A 15,471-nucleotide genomic window follows, 5' to 3' on the forward strand; every position below is an offset into this window, starting at 1 on the left:
CTGGTCCAAGCTAAGCTCACTCTAGGCCTGTAGCTTTTGGGATGGGCCAGAGCTAGAATACTCAGGACCTATTGGGTTTATTAGTTTGCAAAGTAGTCATGGGCTTGGCTCTTTGGCATGAGCTCAGTTCTACCCTCAACCATCAAACTGACGCGGAGAATCATTTTCTATGAGAGAAAAAACAGGCAGGGCAAGAAGAGACTTGAGTAAGACGTCCTCCATTACAAGAAGATGGGTCTAATCCTCAGACTCTCGGGGGGTCACTCCACAGGTGTAGAGAGCAGCCTCAAAACAGCAGCCCACTGAAACCCAGCCTCACTGTTCCTGAGCAGGCACAGGGTTGATGTCTCCGGGTCGTGGAGGAAGCAGAACCATGATGATTATATAATTTGTCATACCAACTGGGGCAAAGATCATTATGCTGTGATAACCAACACAAATTGACATGTTCTGGGGGAAAACCAGGGGAGATGGATCCCTCCCTGAGCATAGCAACAGATATCATTTTGCACGCTATACTGTCACCGACTCCTGACCCTTCTCACCCAATTCTGAAACCTTTATCCTAAACACCAACTAACATATTAGAGTCTTGAGAGTGACCCAAATACATTAAATCCTGCCCCTGGGGGATTTGTGCTAGCCAGACAGGGATGACAATCACATGTCCTCTGGGATGGGAGTGGTTAGGACCCGAGGCACAGCCACAGTGACTTCACCTCAATAAGAGTATGCTGAGCAAAGAAACAACCTTAAAATCTGGCATTCTCTATGGTCATATTTATGTAATATTCTTGAAAGAACAAAGTCATGGAGCTGGGGGATTGATTCCTCTTTATTAAGGATTGCGGGGTGGGGAACAGGGGAAGAGGGTGCACATGTCTGTAAAGGGGCAGCCTGAGGAAGCCTTGTCACATGGATGCAGTTTTCTTTTTATTGTCGTGGTAGTTTCCTTGAACCATACACAGTTGTAAGATCTAGGCATCTCAGCACGCCCACACTCCAAATGTACATTTGCACAAGTGCACCCCTGAGCCGCAGTGTGTATATTCACACGAGTGTGTGGAGCTGGTGAAGTCAGAATGATTGTTTCGGAGTTTGGGTGTTTCCTTATTCTGATCAGCAACATTGTTACCACTGGACGAGGTGAACTGTAGGGTATGCGGCCTTTTTCTTTCCATTTATTTGCAACTTGTGTGTGCATAGAGGGGACTGTGTGTGTTTGTGTGTACCTGTGAGTGTGCAAGTCTGCTTACCCATGTGTAGTGGCAGGGGAGAGATTAACTCTGGTATCTTTTTCTATCACGCTCTTCTTTATTTTTTTGAGACAGAGTCTCTCACTCAACCTGGCACTTACCATTTAGGCTGGGCTAGCCCACCATGTCCGCTCGCGTTCACTCCCTGCCCTGCAATGCTAGAACCACAGAGGTAGCGTCTATTCTGTTCAGCTTTTACTCACTGAGCATTGCCCCAGCCATTGTTTTCAACTTGTAAGTCCATAATTATTTCCAGGATAATTTTAGTGCTTTTGTTGTTTAGCTTGCTGAGTTTTTATTGTGTCTGTCAGTCTGCTAAATATTTTAACTTACTAGCTGACAGACATAGCCTCTTGTCTATAGCAACTCAGAAATAAAATAATTACATTCATAGGGAAAGTGAGTATATCTGAATAAATGCATAATATGTTAGGAAAAGATATGCAAAATAGGAAAGGACTATAGCACAAAGTACTATTAGCCAGCAGACTCAAATCTACTTTGAAGTAGTGCACACTTAACTGCACTTTGCAAGCCTTGACTTGCAAATCCTTAAAACGTCTAAGAGTTAAAACAGCCCCATTTCTAATACTAACATCAACAATGATGACACACCTCAGAGACTTCAGAGAATCAGATGAAAGTGACGTCGTGAAGTCACCCTGGTGGGAAATAAGCAGAATCGATGACTGATTGACAGAGAATAGTCTGTTCTTCTAGGGGATTACTTTAGAGCACAGCATGAATTGTGTAAAATAAATTTGAATGAAATCGAATATGTAAGATGAGTTTCCAGACTCTGGGTAAAAGGTGGGGTGGTTGGGAGAGAATTGAAGTGACTATCTGACTAGGTCAACCGCTCACTCTTGAATGTATTCAGGCTCTCCTGCAAGGGTGAGGCTGTGCTCATTCTTAAGGTCATGAAACGAAGTTGTGTTGTCATAACATCTGTAATGTGGACACAGAGAAGCTTAAGGGATGGTGTGTGAGAACACTCTAAAAAGTAGCCAATTAGCCTGCAGATGAAGGAGACAAGAATACACACTAATAAAGACCAGAGCATAGGGGGTTGAAGGGATGTTTGTTTTGATAAAGAAATAAATGCTCAGGTGAGTCCTGTTCAATAGATTTGATAGAGATTAAGTCAAGGAAGATCTTTGAGATTGGAGGAACAGAGAAAAATCAATAAGCACATCTTTAGGGAAAGAAGAGTATTAAAGTAAATGCAGAATAATGTAGGGAATACACAAAACACCAAGGGCCTTAATAAAACATTATCAGTGACAAATTCAGGTCTATTATGAGGCCTGTTGCAGAATGAACTGTATTCTCCCTAGATTAATCCGGGGTGAGAAGATTCGTCTAGGTTTAAGAGGCTTGAACAAGGCATGGACGGGGTTCAAGCCCTGAACAGGGAGTGTAGTGTCTGTGCCCCACACTGACTGTGCTATAGCTACACACACACACACACACACACACACACACACACACACACACACACACACACACACACACACACACACATTAAGATGCACTTTGGCTCTTCAGTGGCATGCATGAAAAATTATCATACCTCATTTTAGCTTTAATTGCTTTTATAATTCTGAATTTGCTGTTAAATGCAAATGCTTAATTCTAAATACGCACTCTCTGTCTTAATTAGATAAAATAATCCTCTGTTGCTTGGGTAGTTCAGTAAATTAGTCCCTCGACTAAAACTCTCCTGGATCCTGTTGTTTATGCGTTAATCTGTAGCCACTTGTACAGACAAATGGGAAATAAATGTATTTTTTTTTTCAGACTTCTGTTGTAACTGTTGGCATGCCTTCAAATTTGTTTCCTTTGGATGTGACTAAAAATTACTCTTGTGACCATAATAATTATAATTTGTGTTAATGTAGTCTTATAATTGTGGAATTTCCTTTCCAGGTTTTTTCTTTATTTAAAGCTATGAGTTAAAATTACATGCTGGTAGCCCCAGACAAATAGAGAATACAAGCAGTACTGTTGTACAGCCAACCCTTTCTGTCTGTGGGTTTCCACATCTGTGGGCGCGTCTAACTTCAAGTTAGAAGTATCCTGAATGCTGTGTCTCCGCTGAGCATGAACAGGCACTTTTTCTATTACTAATCCAGAAGAAACTCAGTGTAGCAACTATGCAGTACTTACCCCACAGTATCTGTTGTAAATAAGCAAGGGATTACTTAAAATATATAGAAGGATGTCCCTCGATTACACCATTTAGAGATTAGATTCTACCATTTACAGATTCCAATACCACTAGGGGGTCCGTGGACCAATCCCGTGGGAAGTCAAGAACCAGATGTAGACACAAATACTAACTCAAAAAGCAAGGTTCTGCAAACGGGGTTGTATCAACTGGTCCCAAAGGAACGGAGCAACGTGAGTAATGAGCAGAGATCAGATTGCTCCTTTTCAGCTTCCATGCCTTACTCACAGTGATGGAGATGGTACCCGTGACACCATTGCCTAGTACAAAGGACTTCTGTCCTACTGTCCACAAAGTATTTCATCCCAACCTTGCATAGCTTTCTACATCATTATCACTATTTCAGTAATCCAGAAACTGAGTCACAGAGATGTTCCGAAGGAGCAATAATGAGCCCGATGTGTGGTATAGCTAGATACGCAGTACCTCACGTACTACTTACTTTGTCTGATGTGGTTTTGACTCCCCACTCACTATCTACCACCCCTCCCCCTCCCTCTCTCTTTCCTCCCTCTCTCCCTCTCACTCCCCCTCCCCCTCTTACTACAAAAGTATCTTGAGACTCCTATGACCGAATCTACTCTTACATCCTTTTTGTGAGCACTGACACTTGGATAGAAATCCAACAAGGGTTCTTCCTGATAGCAGTTCTTGATCATCCAAAACCTCCCCTGTGTCTTTTAACCTAATCTTTGCCCACCGATCTGCCAGACCAAATCTGCTTCCAGACCAAAGCCTGCTGCCAGCTTCTGTCAGCCCACACACATCAGGTTGATGCTTCCATTCACCATGTCCTGCCGCTTGGTGCAGGTGACGCTTCTCAACCTCGTTGGAGAATTAACCATAATGCACTGGGAAGGAAGATGACTGCTCTCAAGGCATGTACATTCACACCTTTTACAGCCCCAGACACGGCATGCAGGTAGACCCGAGATGCTGTGGCTTCCTGGCTTTGTGTGATGCTTATCCATAAAACATGCCTATCCCTTTAAGAAAGGACAACAACAGCTTTTACACTAATGTCTTCCTTTTGATTGCATTAGGTTTGCAAATTAAACCGATTAATGGTGGCATTCGGTGAAGCTCTCAGCTCTTCTGTTTAATACTCTTATCTGACAACGTGTAAATAGAAGACATAATTAATTACTCACGACTTGCATGTCAAGTTGAATAAAAAATCACATCCCCAGGAGGCCCGTTATTACATATCTGACTGTTCTGTGAAATTGGTTTTGCAAGGAGAAGGCATACCTGGAGATAAGGGTTTTATTTGTTTTCCTATCCGTTTTATTTAATTTATTAGAGTGTCTTTAGAAAGATGTGGAAGAAAAACATGACCTGCCAAAATAGCTTGGAAAAGCTTATTGCATTTACCCTGAAATGGCTATTTTTTAAAAAATTATGTTTTTCAGTTTTTATCAGTGGGATCATAAACTCCGTATCTGAGAGTTTTTTTAAAGTGATGATGACTTTTTATAAAATGAGCCCCCAGAAGGCGACTGCTCCCTCTTTAGAATATGCCCAGACACTGATATCATCAGCCAATCGTGCTATGCCATATCATCTCCATACATGGTCTCAGCCTCTAACTGGAGAGTGTGTGAGCGTCTACTAAGGCGAAGAGGGAGGGGTCACTGTCTTCATCAAGTCTTCCATCTTATCTGTCTAGAGTTGAGCTGAATGAAACGAGGTCCCTGCTTTAACTGGAACATTCCACGGTTCATATTTAGCTCTCAATCTGTTCTATGGTAATTTCTGAGGGAGCGGACTGTGTCTGACAGAGAGCTGTGCCGCCGTGATAGGTGGCCCTGCTCTTACTCTAAAGTCTTGTCTAGGAAGAATTTTTGAACACGCCTTCCTTGTGATAGAGATTTAATAAAACTAGTATTTGCCTCAGGTCAGGTAAACTGACAGAGTTGTCAAAGCAAGGCCACCAAGAAGAGCTCACTTGCCTCCCGTCACTCAGCCACATCACCTCTCTGGGGGGAAAAAAAGACTTCCTCACTTCCATCTCATGGGAGCACTGTGAAGTCTAAATGAGGTAACCTGTGAACATGCTTTGTAAACTGTAAAGCGCCATTTAAGGACGTTACCCTATTAAAGATGACGACATAGTCTGCTTCATTTACCTTATTGGAGCGTTTCCTTCTTTTCCTGACTCTCCGTGTGTATTTGCTTGTGTGTCCTGGAAGTCTTCCATTACAACTCAAGTATCTTCCTTTTATAAAGTAAAATTGGCCAGACCCGAGTTACTGTGGGTCACGCGCACTCACAGCTTAATTATGCAAGTGGAATTCCCTGTTGCCTACATTTCCTGAGAAGTCCATCATTAATCTGTTGATCAAACCCCTAATAAATATGTGTGTGCATCCTGGTACACATGGTATGACCAATGTTACTTTTAGGTCTATGTTGATGGTCCATAGGTATCTGCCTTATGCTATAGGTAACTCTCATTCACTCATTTTTCCTATAAATACGCATTTAGGACAAATTATATGACCAACACAGTTCTTATCACTGTTTCCTGGGCTTTGTAAGGGAAGGTGTGTTTATAACGTTAACCCCAACTACAGAGCAGCTGGGCTCTCAGCATATCCTACACCTTGCTCTATTTCCTATAAAGATCTCTTTTATGGGATTCCTTTTTTTCTTTTTAATAATGCTTTTAAAAAAAGATTTATTTATTGTTTGTATGTGAGTTCTCAGTACACTGTCACTTTCTGCAGACACACCAGAAGAGGGCATTGGATCCTATTACAGATGGTTATGAGCCATCATGTGGTTGCTGGGAATTGAATTCATGACCTCTGGAAAAGCAGTCAGCGCTCTTAATCCCTGAGCCATCTCTCCAGACTCCCCACCCCCTCGTTATGGGATTCTTAATGTCCCATGGGACATTGTTCTGAAATCCCATTTCTCTTGGGTACCACTTCTGCCCTTCTAGGCTCTACATTTTGGATATTAATTTTATCCACTTCAGGAACTTTGCCTATGCTCTCAAAAATTTATCCTCCTCTTGAGAAATGAAGACTTTTTTTTTCTGGGCCAAGCTTGTGCCTTATGTTTTGATTCTCTCCTTGGAACTTGTCAGTTTTAAGTCAATCAATGTCATTTCTGTCATAGCGATTTTTCAGGCATGTCTGAATTCCCCGTAGACATGAGCTAGGCTCTCCTTCTCCAACCCCACCCTAACACATTAACAGTTGAAAAATTACTTGTCTAACTGTATTTTCCTCTCATTCACCTTGGCCGTTTCCCAGTAGACATGGATAAACCGGCAGACTAACCATAGGCCTGGCAGAATGCAGACAGATGTGCGAAAGGGTGTTGGGTTGAAGATGATTATCCAACAATACAATCACAACAAGGACAACAAAACACCCATGGAAAACACATTATTTTCTGGCTTTTGTGAAACTGTGTCATCTTAATTCAACATGAATCTGAATGCAAGGTCAAAAATGTATTTATACTGAGCCTCATCCATTCAATTCCAGAGCAATTCAGCTATTATATAGTTCTGAAAATCGTACATGCATGTATATCTGGGCATCAAAATCAGAATTGATGGAGGACACAAAGTTGGGTGGGTAGGAGAAAGGGAGGGTCTGGGGGTAGTGACAAAGGTGATCCACACAAATTGTAGAAAATTTTTGAAGAATTAGCAAAAGATACAGAGTTGGGAGGGGGAAGGGTGGATCTTTGAGGAATTAAGGGGAAGAGTGAGGCTTAGATATGATTAAAAATACATTGCATATGTGTATGGAATTCTCAAGACACTAATAAAAGTATTCTATGGGGAACAAAGGAAATGCTAGATTAGAGAGAAACTATTTGCCTCAAGTGGTGGCCACTGAACATGAATTAAAATGCAAACATTTTAAAAATAAGCTTCATTGTTCATATGAACACATCCAGGTTGGAAGGTGGATTTGTATGTGAGACTATACAAATCATTACCAGAATGTAAGGTAAATATACTCTGTCTTTCCGGTTGGGAAGGGGACATCTCAGGAGTGAGGTAGAGATCTAGTGCCATGAAAAGTCCATAAGTCCATGAGGGGGATGTGCACAAAGCCTGATAGCGCTGAGGGACACTGAGCCTGAATAGACCATCTCCTATAACCAGGTATGGCCTCAAGTGGAGGGACTGGGACACCAACACAGTTACAAAACCTCGGACCTACAGTTTGTCATGCCTGCAGCATGTGCCGGGACCTGAGCCTAGCATAATCATCATCAGAGACACCAGAGAGACTTCATCCAGCAATTGATGGGAGCAGATGTAGAGTCCCACAGCCAAACATTAGGCAGAGCTTGTGATCCTGTGGAAGAGATGAAGGGAGGATTGAAGGAGCCAGAGGGACTGAGGACATCACAAAATCACAGCCTGCAGAAGCAACTGACAAGGATCGAGTGGGCTCCCGGAGATCAGGGAGGCTGTGTGGCTCTGACCTCAGTCCTCTGTGTATATATTATATGTATAGCAGTGTTCTTGTGGGATTTCTAACAGGAGAAGCGTGGGCTGTCTCTGACTCTTTTGCTGCCTTTGGGATCCTTTTTCTCCTATTGGGTTGCCTCATCCAGCCTTGATGTGAGAATATGTGCCTGGTCTTACTGTAGCATGCTATGCTGTATTTTGTTGAAGTCCTTGGAAGGCCTGCTCTTTTCGGAAGGGAGATGAAGTGGTGGGGGGAGGTTTGGGGAAAAACCGGAGCAGGGAGGGAGAAGAGGGAAGGGGAACTGCAGTCAGGATGCAATATATGAGAGAAGAATAAGCAAAAGGGAAAATATTGGATTAATCAAATGAAGCAAAAATCTTAGTTAATAAATATATTGATAGTAGTTAGTCTTACAAGCATTTAAAACCTAATTTAGATCTATGAGAATATATACATAAATGTGTATTATTTTTGGAAAATCTATTAAAGAAATTTGCATGAAATGGAAAAAATACATTCTGTCTTTTTTTAAAAAAATGAGTAAGAAGAAATGTGTACCACTCTGAGTTTCTGCTTTTGAACATTCTTTGTGTCGCCATCCCAGAATTATGTGAACGTGGGAAATCTGTCACATGATACTCAGAATCAACAATGAGCACCATCCACATGGTAGTGAAAATGTGTTTATTTTGAAATTTGTCTCCACGAGCTGATTGTCTCTGAGTCATGTGATGTATTTCACAAATGCAGTGATGCCCATTGAGAACACCGAGTCAGGACCTCCATGATCTACTAGCTCTCCCTGCACAAAACTCCTGTAAAACCTGAATGAATTCAAACAAATCAGTGAAAGGGATAATATTGTCTCCTTCCCAGTACCACCATTGCTGGTTAAAAGAAGCGAAGGCAGGTATGGTGTGCATTATTGAAACTGTTCCATGTTGACAATTCGGATCTTTCCGATCATGTAAGATCAGCGTGGTGAGTACTTTGTGAAGTTTTCAGACAACTCCCCAGAAGAACAGGCTTTCCGTACATTTGCGATTCCGTGGCTCTTTTCATATGCTGATCTCCATTCAGCATCTAGTCTTTCTTTTTTCACAAACCATCTGGGAGATTGACACATTGCCTCTCACCAGATGGCCTAACATGCCGATCTCTCACTTCCGTGGCACCATACTTCCATGATAAACCACCCTGAATACTTTAACACAGTGCTGTTGCCCAAAAATTCCTCTGCTTACAGTGCTGAGAACCACCCCATTGTTGGCCATTTCATTTCCCAGGGTCCAAACTCCGTATGATTTTCATCATTGTACAAAACTGTTCTAGGGATCCAAGGAGCTGAACAGTTCAGCTGAGAACCATCCTGTCTTCATTCCACCTGTCTTCTTACCCCATCTTTCCCTCTCTCTTCCCCGGTCTCTATGTTTCTGGTCCATGCTCTATCTCTGGAGTCCACCCTTTCTCCACCTTTCCTCCTCCAACTCACTGCTTTGGAGTGATCCTAGAAAGCAGCCGAGCACAACTGCAGTGTGTGCTCTGGCTGGAGGCATGCACACTCCTGGATCTCTTCTGCAGGCAACTCACACCATTCCACTCACAATCCAGCAGTGACCGCATTACAATGTGAGTACATCTACTGGGGATGTTGCCTTCCTCTTCTGGTCTTGAGAAATAGGGTGAAAACCACTGAAGGACAAAGGCATGGGAAAAGCCTTTTCTACAGCTCAGAGATGCAGCCTTAATATCTTCCCACACCCCTTCCCCCTACTGCTTTTAAGTTTTGTGAATTCTTCTAGACATTTAAGGTTCAAGGAGAAAGTGTGAATTGGGAAAGCTGACAATTAGGATTGGCCTCGTGTGCAAAGCGTCTTTCCTTTAAGATCCTCTAAGTGTTCACTTCCTTTTTCCTTTTGACTCTTAAACTTTAGAGCTTCCCTGATCCCTGACATGCAGACTAACTCCACACTTGATGAGTTTCAGGCTTGAACATCAGCCTTGAGTGGCTGTTATGTTTCTCCTCACTGTTCCCCAGGAAAGTCTATCACTACAGGAGTGTACAGAATCTTGCCCCCAAGGACGTTACTTCAAACTTCCTTCCCATAGATCTCCCAACCAAATTTTCAGAATGCCTCTGTGTGCGTCATTCTGTCACTCCTGATGTGTGTCACCCTGGAGATGACAGCGGCCACCTGGGGCTTCCGAAGGCTCCTTTCCCATCCTGCTGTCTCAGTGTCGAGCCGGGGGAAGTTGTCTACAGCTTGCCAGGAACAGGAAAAGACCCAGGGAGCAGCGCCTGTGCAGTGTAGTCTAGCACTGCGCTCAGGCAAGTTTGCTGTTCCCCGCGGGTGGGAAACAAGCAGTCTTCCCAAGAAACCTCGGTACCTGCTTGGCGTGGCTAAGAGGAGACATAGGAAATCTGAGATGAAAAAAAGAAAAATAATCAAGTTCTGGGGTCAGGGAGGAGGACTGGTACTTAAATCATTCAGCAAAAGGCAGCACAAATGGGCAAGGTGAGTGTCTGTTACCTTATGGCCTTCACTTCCAACTCTGTGCAGTAGTCCTTCTCCTTCTGAGACGTCTCCGTTGACCAGGCTCTAATATTAGCTTTCTGTTAAATATGAAAAGATGTTTATTAACATAAATATCTTTATCATCTTTGACCCCACGCATGTTCTTTCCTCACCTGCTCATCCTTCGGGTGTGTTTTAGTTTTTGCTTTCTAGCTCCCCAGTGCTCTGTAAGCATGGGATAAAGTGTTAATTAGTCTTTGCCTGGTGTATTCCTTAAATCCTGACATGCACAAATGATCAGGTATTTTTTAAATTAATCAATGAGTTCATACAAACATCTTTGAAATAAGCTTTTCTGTAAGTGTAGGACGGGGTATTTGGTGTAGCTTTAGTCTTGTTTAGACCTCATTTCAATTAGAAAACTACATTTTGTCTATTATTCCATTATAGTTCATTGGTATGGCCATATAAAGAAGAAAGATCTAGAAAACGTAATATAATATAAAATGTCATAGTCTTACTAATCTTATGACAAGGTGGGCATGGGGACACTGGCCTGGAATATGAACATTTGAGAGATGACAAAGCAGAATCTCAAGTTCTAGGGCAGCTTGAATTGTAGAGTAACATCCTGTCTCAAAAACTAAACACACATGCACACCTACACACACAATGCCAGATTATCTGCTTTATTTATGACCTTAAAATAGACCTAGTTCACTCAACATAGCAGCATGTTTAGACGTCCTTGATAAGCCTTTGTAGCCACTCAGTAAGAGCTGCCTGCTAAGCACCTGATAACTTCAAGGTCTTTTTAATGGGAAGAATAATAAATGCCCAAGTATAAGTGTGGGATCTATAAATGTGTTTAAAGTGGTGAGATTATCTCGAAGGTTTCAATTGGGATCAGTCTAATCACACAAATTCTTAGACGTGGAAGGGGAAGGCAGAAGAGTAACTCAGGGCCATATGCAAAGTCTTGACCTGCTTTGAAAATTAGAGGAAGGGATCGTGATCCCACAGAGGTGGACAGTCTCTAGAGTCTAGATGCCGCCTATGAGAAATGGGGTCCTTGGTCTTACAACTGCTAGGGCCTGTATTCTGCCATCACCCTGGATGAGCAAAAGGATGCTCCCCTTGAGCTGCAGAAAGCAACACATCCCTGTGACATCTTTCTTCTATCCCAGTGGGAACCACATCCAACTTTGGATGCCTACAACTGCAAGATAACAAACTCACGCTGTTAAAGTCATTACATCTGCAGAGATAATAGAAAACTGATACAGAACTTAAGTGCACAGGAGAGAATGTTATTAATAATAACATAGGCAGCTTTCAGAGTTTGATAGCCTAGATTATCTCAGATGTAACTTAGAGAAATTCCTCCCTCCCTCCCTCCCTCCCTCCCTCCCTCCCTCCCTCCCTCCCTCCTTCCTTCCTTCCTTCCTTCCTTCCTTTCTTCCTTCCTTCTTTCCTTCCTTCCTTCCTTCTTTCCTTTCTGACAGAGTCTCACTGTGCACCTCAGGCTGGTCCCAAGTTCTCCATACTCATGCCTTCCCCTCTTCATACTACACTTATTTGTGCACAGTACCATGCCTGGCTTGAAGTCTCCTGTTCTAGTGGATAACAAGACTTCACCCTGACCTATGATTTGAAGGAATACCTCATCTGAGGCTCTATAAGAAGATGACAGAACTTGATGCCAGTATGTTAGCTGGAAGACTAGGAGCGTGGCCGAATGCCAAGCATTTCTGCTTGCTAACCACCTGATATCTCAAGACCCTTTTTATTGGGAAGAATAAAAAATGCCCAAGTATAAGTGTGGAATCTATCAATGTGTTTAAAGTGGTAAAGGGACTTCACAGTGGTGAAATCAAGGGTGACCTGCAACCTGATTGATGGGGTCAGAGTTCACAGAGGGCCCACCATGTCAGGTAGCTCTGTTGGGTGAGCAGCCATCTGGAATATAAACTCTTTGTTTAAGACATACTTGTTAACCCCAAAATTAGCATATTGAATGACCACCCTACCAGCTAGCTACATATCACTCAAGTCAAGCAGCAATGGGCAGTTCAGCCAATGGAATGGCAGGCCGGGGCTAGGAGGCCTCCTTAAATCTGCCTTGGATTTGCTCTTGGAAAACGAGAGGAGTTTAGCCAAATACTGCTCCTGGTCCCCTCAATAATCACCATCAAATATTCTACTACAAGATTTCTTGCAACTGCCCATCTACATTTTACTAGATGGAGAAATAGCCTCCAGCCGCACAAGACTGCCTCTGTTGTCCCAAACACACAAGAAGAGACGTGCACGGTTGCAGAGCTATTTATACACAGCCAACTTTTGTCTTCAGTTCACATGCACACACAAGTCCCATTGATAGCAATGGAAGCCACAGACATGTGGCTGAGGGCAGAATTGGTCTGGCAAGCCTGGAGGTCTGGCGTTCCTTTCTCTCTATGACAATCTCAGAGTCGCATCCCCCTTTAGAGGAAGAGCGCTTGGTTTTACATCTTCTTCCCCAACCCCTCTGTCTTGGCCTCAAAAGGCAAAGCAGAAACTTGTGAAAGTACTGGAAGATCGGTCTCCTCACATAAAATCAACTCTGTGAGGTACTTGGAGAAGCTGAGAACTTGGCAGCTTCTAGATTTTAAAAAATGTGGCAAAATACTTTTCTACCAGTCTGCAATGGTCTCTGGGGTCTAACAGCTTGACTTTATAACCATCCTGGGAAGGAAAGCAAGTGGTATCTTTCAAACACTGTGACAAGCCACAAAGTTCTCAAGTCCAAGATTTAATTTCCACAAAGCACATACATCCTGGCACTATTTTATACCCATACCTTCTATTCTTCTCTAGAGGAATCATGAGACTCTTTTTCCTTTCCATGGTGTTCCCAGGCAGGCTGGCTAATCAGCATATTAAATCTAGGACACAGAAACTGGTCTAGTAGCAGGCAGACGAAACCAGGGACAGAAAATGTTGCATTCTATTTCTGAGATTAATGGGGTCAGAAACTCGCCCTTAGAAAGAGGGAGAGAAAAGGCTACCAAAAGTGTCAGCTGTTCACGTCATTCTCCTACTGCGTGGAAAAATGTAAAATATAACAAAGCTAAGAGAAAGGAGAGAAGAGATATTTGAAAAACAAAAAAATCTCTTTGTCTCTCTCTCTTTCTATCTCTCTCTCGCTCTCTCTCTCTGTGTGAGAGAGAGAAAGAGAGACAGAGACAGAGAGACACAGAGACACAGAGAGACAGTGACAGAGAGACACAGAGAGACAATGGAGAAGAAAAGAGATTTATGAAGTTGGATTTAGTCATCCTTAGTAGCTTTTCCCACTATGATAGAAAATTATTTTCGTTTTGAAATTGGTTTTTGTTTGGATTGTATCTCTAATGATGTATAACCTTTCCAGAGATTGAACAGCAAAATAAAATCCTTTCTTTTTTCCATTCACTGTGAAGATACACCCTCTGCCCAGTTTTTATAACACATCACGTTTCCCCTGATGTATGCATACTGGAGTTCTACATAATAAGTAACCTTCGAGGAGACACATTGTCTGTGACTGATTGTGGCGCTCTGTACGCGAGAGAGGTGAGCAGGAGGATTAGAGTTCAGCACATGCATCTCTCGTCTCTGCTGCTTATAGCAAAAGCAGAAGCCCGTGGGGACCCTCTTTGTCGATGTGCTTTGATGCACTTTGAGAGGGAATCCAATTATCTTGGCCCTTGGCTCTTGTCCAGTGAGGCATCCTGGTGGTGTCCGACCCAGCGTGCAACCGTGGTAATGGATCAGGTGACAGCTTGAGTGGGTTACAGCCCTCGCTCCTCGAGCCAGCAGCCAGCAACACATCACTGCCCCCCAAATCTCAGCACAAGAGGGAGTTATGAACTGTACACAGTGGGAGGCTATAGAAACTACCTTGGCAGAAGTGCACACTAAGAACGGTGACATAGGGGGTGTGATTCTTCCATGGGGTGAAGGCCCAGGATAAATTGTGACAACCTACTTCTCAGTCCACCCTAAAGATAAGGGATGTGACTCCGTCTTGATAAATTAGAAAGATGACTTTATCCACTCAGGCTTAGTTGCTATTATTCAGCCCTTGGACAAGTCCATACTGTATCTAAATGGTTTCTCTGTAGGGCATATTTCCCTCAGCAACATCCAGAAAACACATGTGTGTGAGGGATAAATGCCCCTTATTTATTTCCTAGGGGTTTCTTTTAGTGAACAAATGATTGACTTTCAGCATGACATAGGTTCTGGTAATATTAGCAACCTGCTTTCTCACTTATAATAACTTGTTTTTTAGACATTACCTTATCACTACCATTCCCATGCAACAATGGATCAAGCGGTGGAAGTGCGCTCCCTCATCCCCACTCCCCACAAATGTCATAAAGTTGACGATGGTATCTGCACTCCTCTAAGAGAACCATTAGGCATCTATTTTACAGCAGGGATGGTAAGAAAGGTTCCTTTTCTTCTTTCTGAAGGGGCGTATTTATCTCACGCTGAGCTTTATGAGAGGACCCATTTAAGCAGGGCTTGATGCTGTAATAAGCACCTGGTGAGCACTGTCTTAGCGAGCACTCACAACATCTCTGCGAGAGGACACTCGTTTAACACGTGGGACATAGTGAACGCTCCTCACTGCTATGAGTGAAAAAGCCAGCTCTCCTAACCACTGGGCAAAGTTCAATACCTTAATGTTTATTTTAAAGGAATTTAATAAAGGGCTCTCCCCAAACCACAGTGTCTCTCCTTTGACTTGTAGGCTCCACAGGTCCAGCATTCGGAGCGCCAGATCAGAATCAGTCTGTGCTGATGGGTGTTTGTGTTGTAGTTGAGATTCTGAGCAGTGACATACTGCAGGAGAGGGGAGAGGAGGAGAAAGGGGAGGAACTGGAGGGGAGTGCCAAGGATGGAGGCGGAGTTAGTAATTAAGGGAGCTGGGGTTCCCAAGGGCAATGTCCCCCCAGTTCCTCTCAGGCTCTCCTTTGAGAGGTTGTGAGATG

The 15,471-nt window shown here is 43.1% G+C and overlaps 1 protein-coding gene and 1 long non-coding RNA gene across 3 annotated transcripts in view; one reads left to right on the forward strand and one right to left on the reverse strand.

Annotated features, from left to right (window-relative positions):
- Ptpro (protein tyrosine phosphatase, receptor type, O) overlaps positions 1-15,471 on the forward strand; it is a 212,336-nt gene that overhangs the window by 11,325 nt on the left and 185,540 nt on the right. The window lies entirely within an intron of this gene.
- Positions 7,273-10,659, reverse strand: Gm52924. The gene is made up of 2 exons (XR_003956539.1): positions 10,463-10,659; positions 7,273-10,353 (listed from the first exon to the last, which is right to left on the reverse strand). It is a non-coding gene; the product is annotated as a predicted gene, 52924 (long non-coding RNA).

This window comes from Mus musculus, chromosome 6 (assembly GCF_000001635.26).
Source record: "Mus musculus strain C57BL/6J chromosome 6, GRCm38.p6 C57BL/6J".
NCBI lineage: Eukaryota > Metazoa > Chordata > Mammalia > Rodentia > Muridae > Mus > Mus musculus.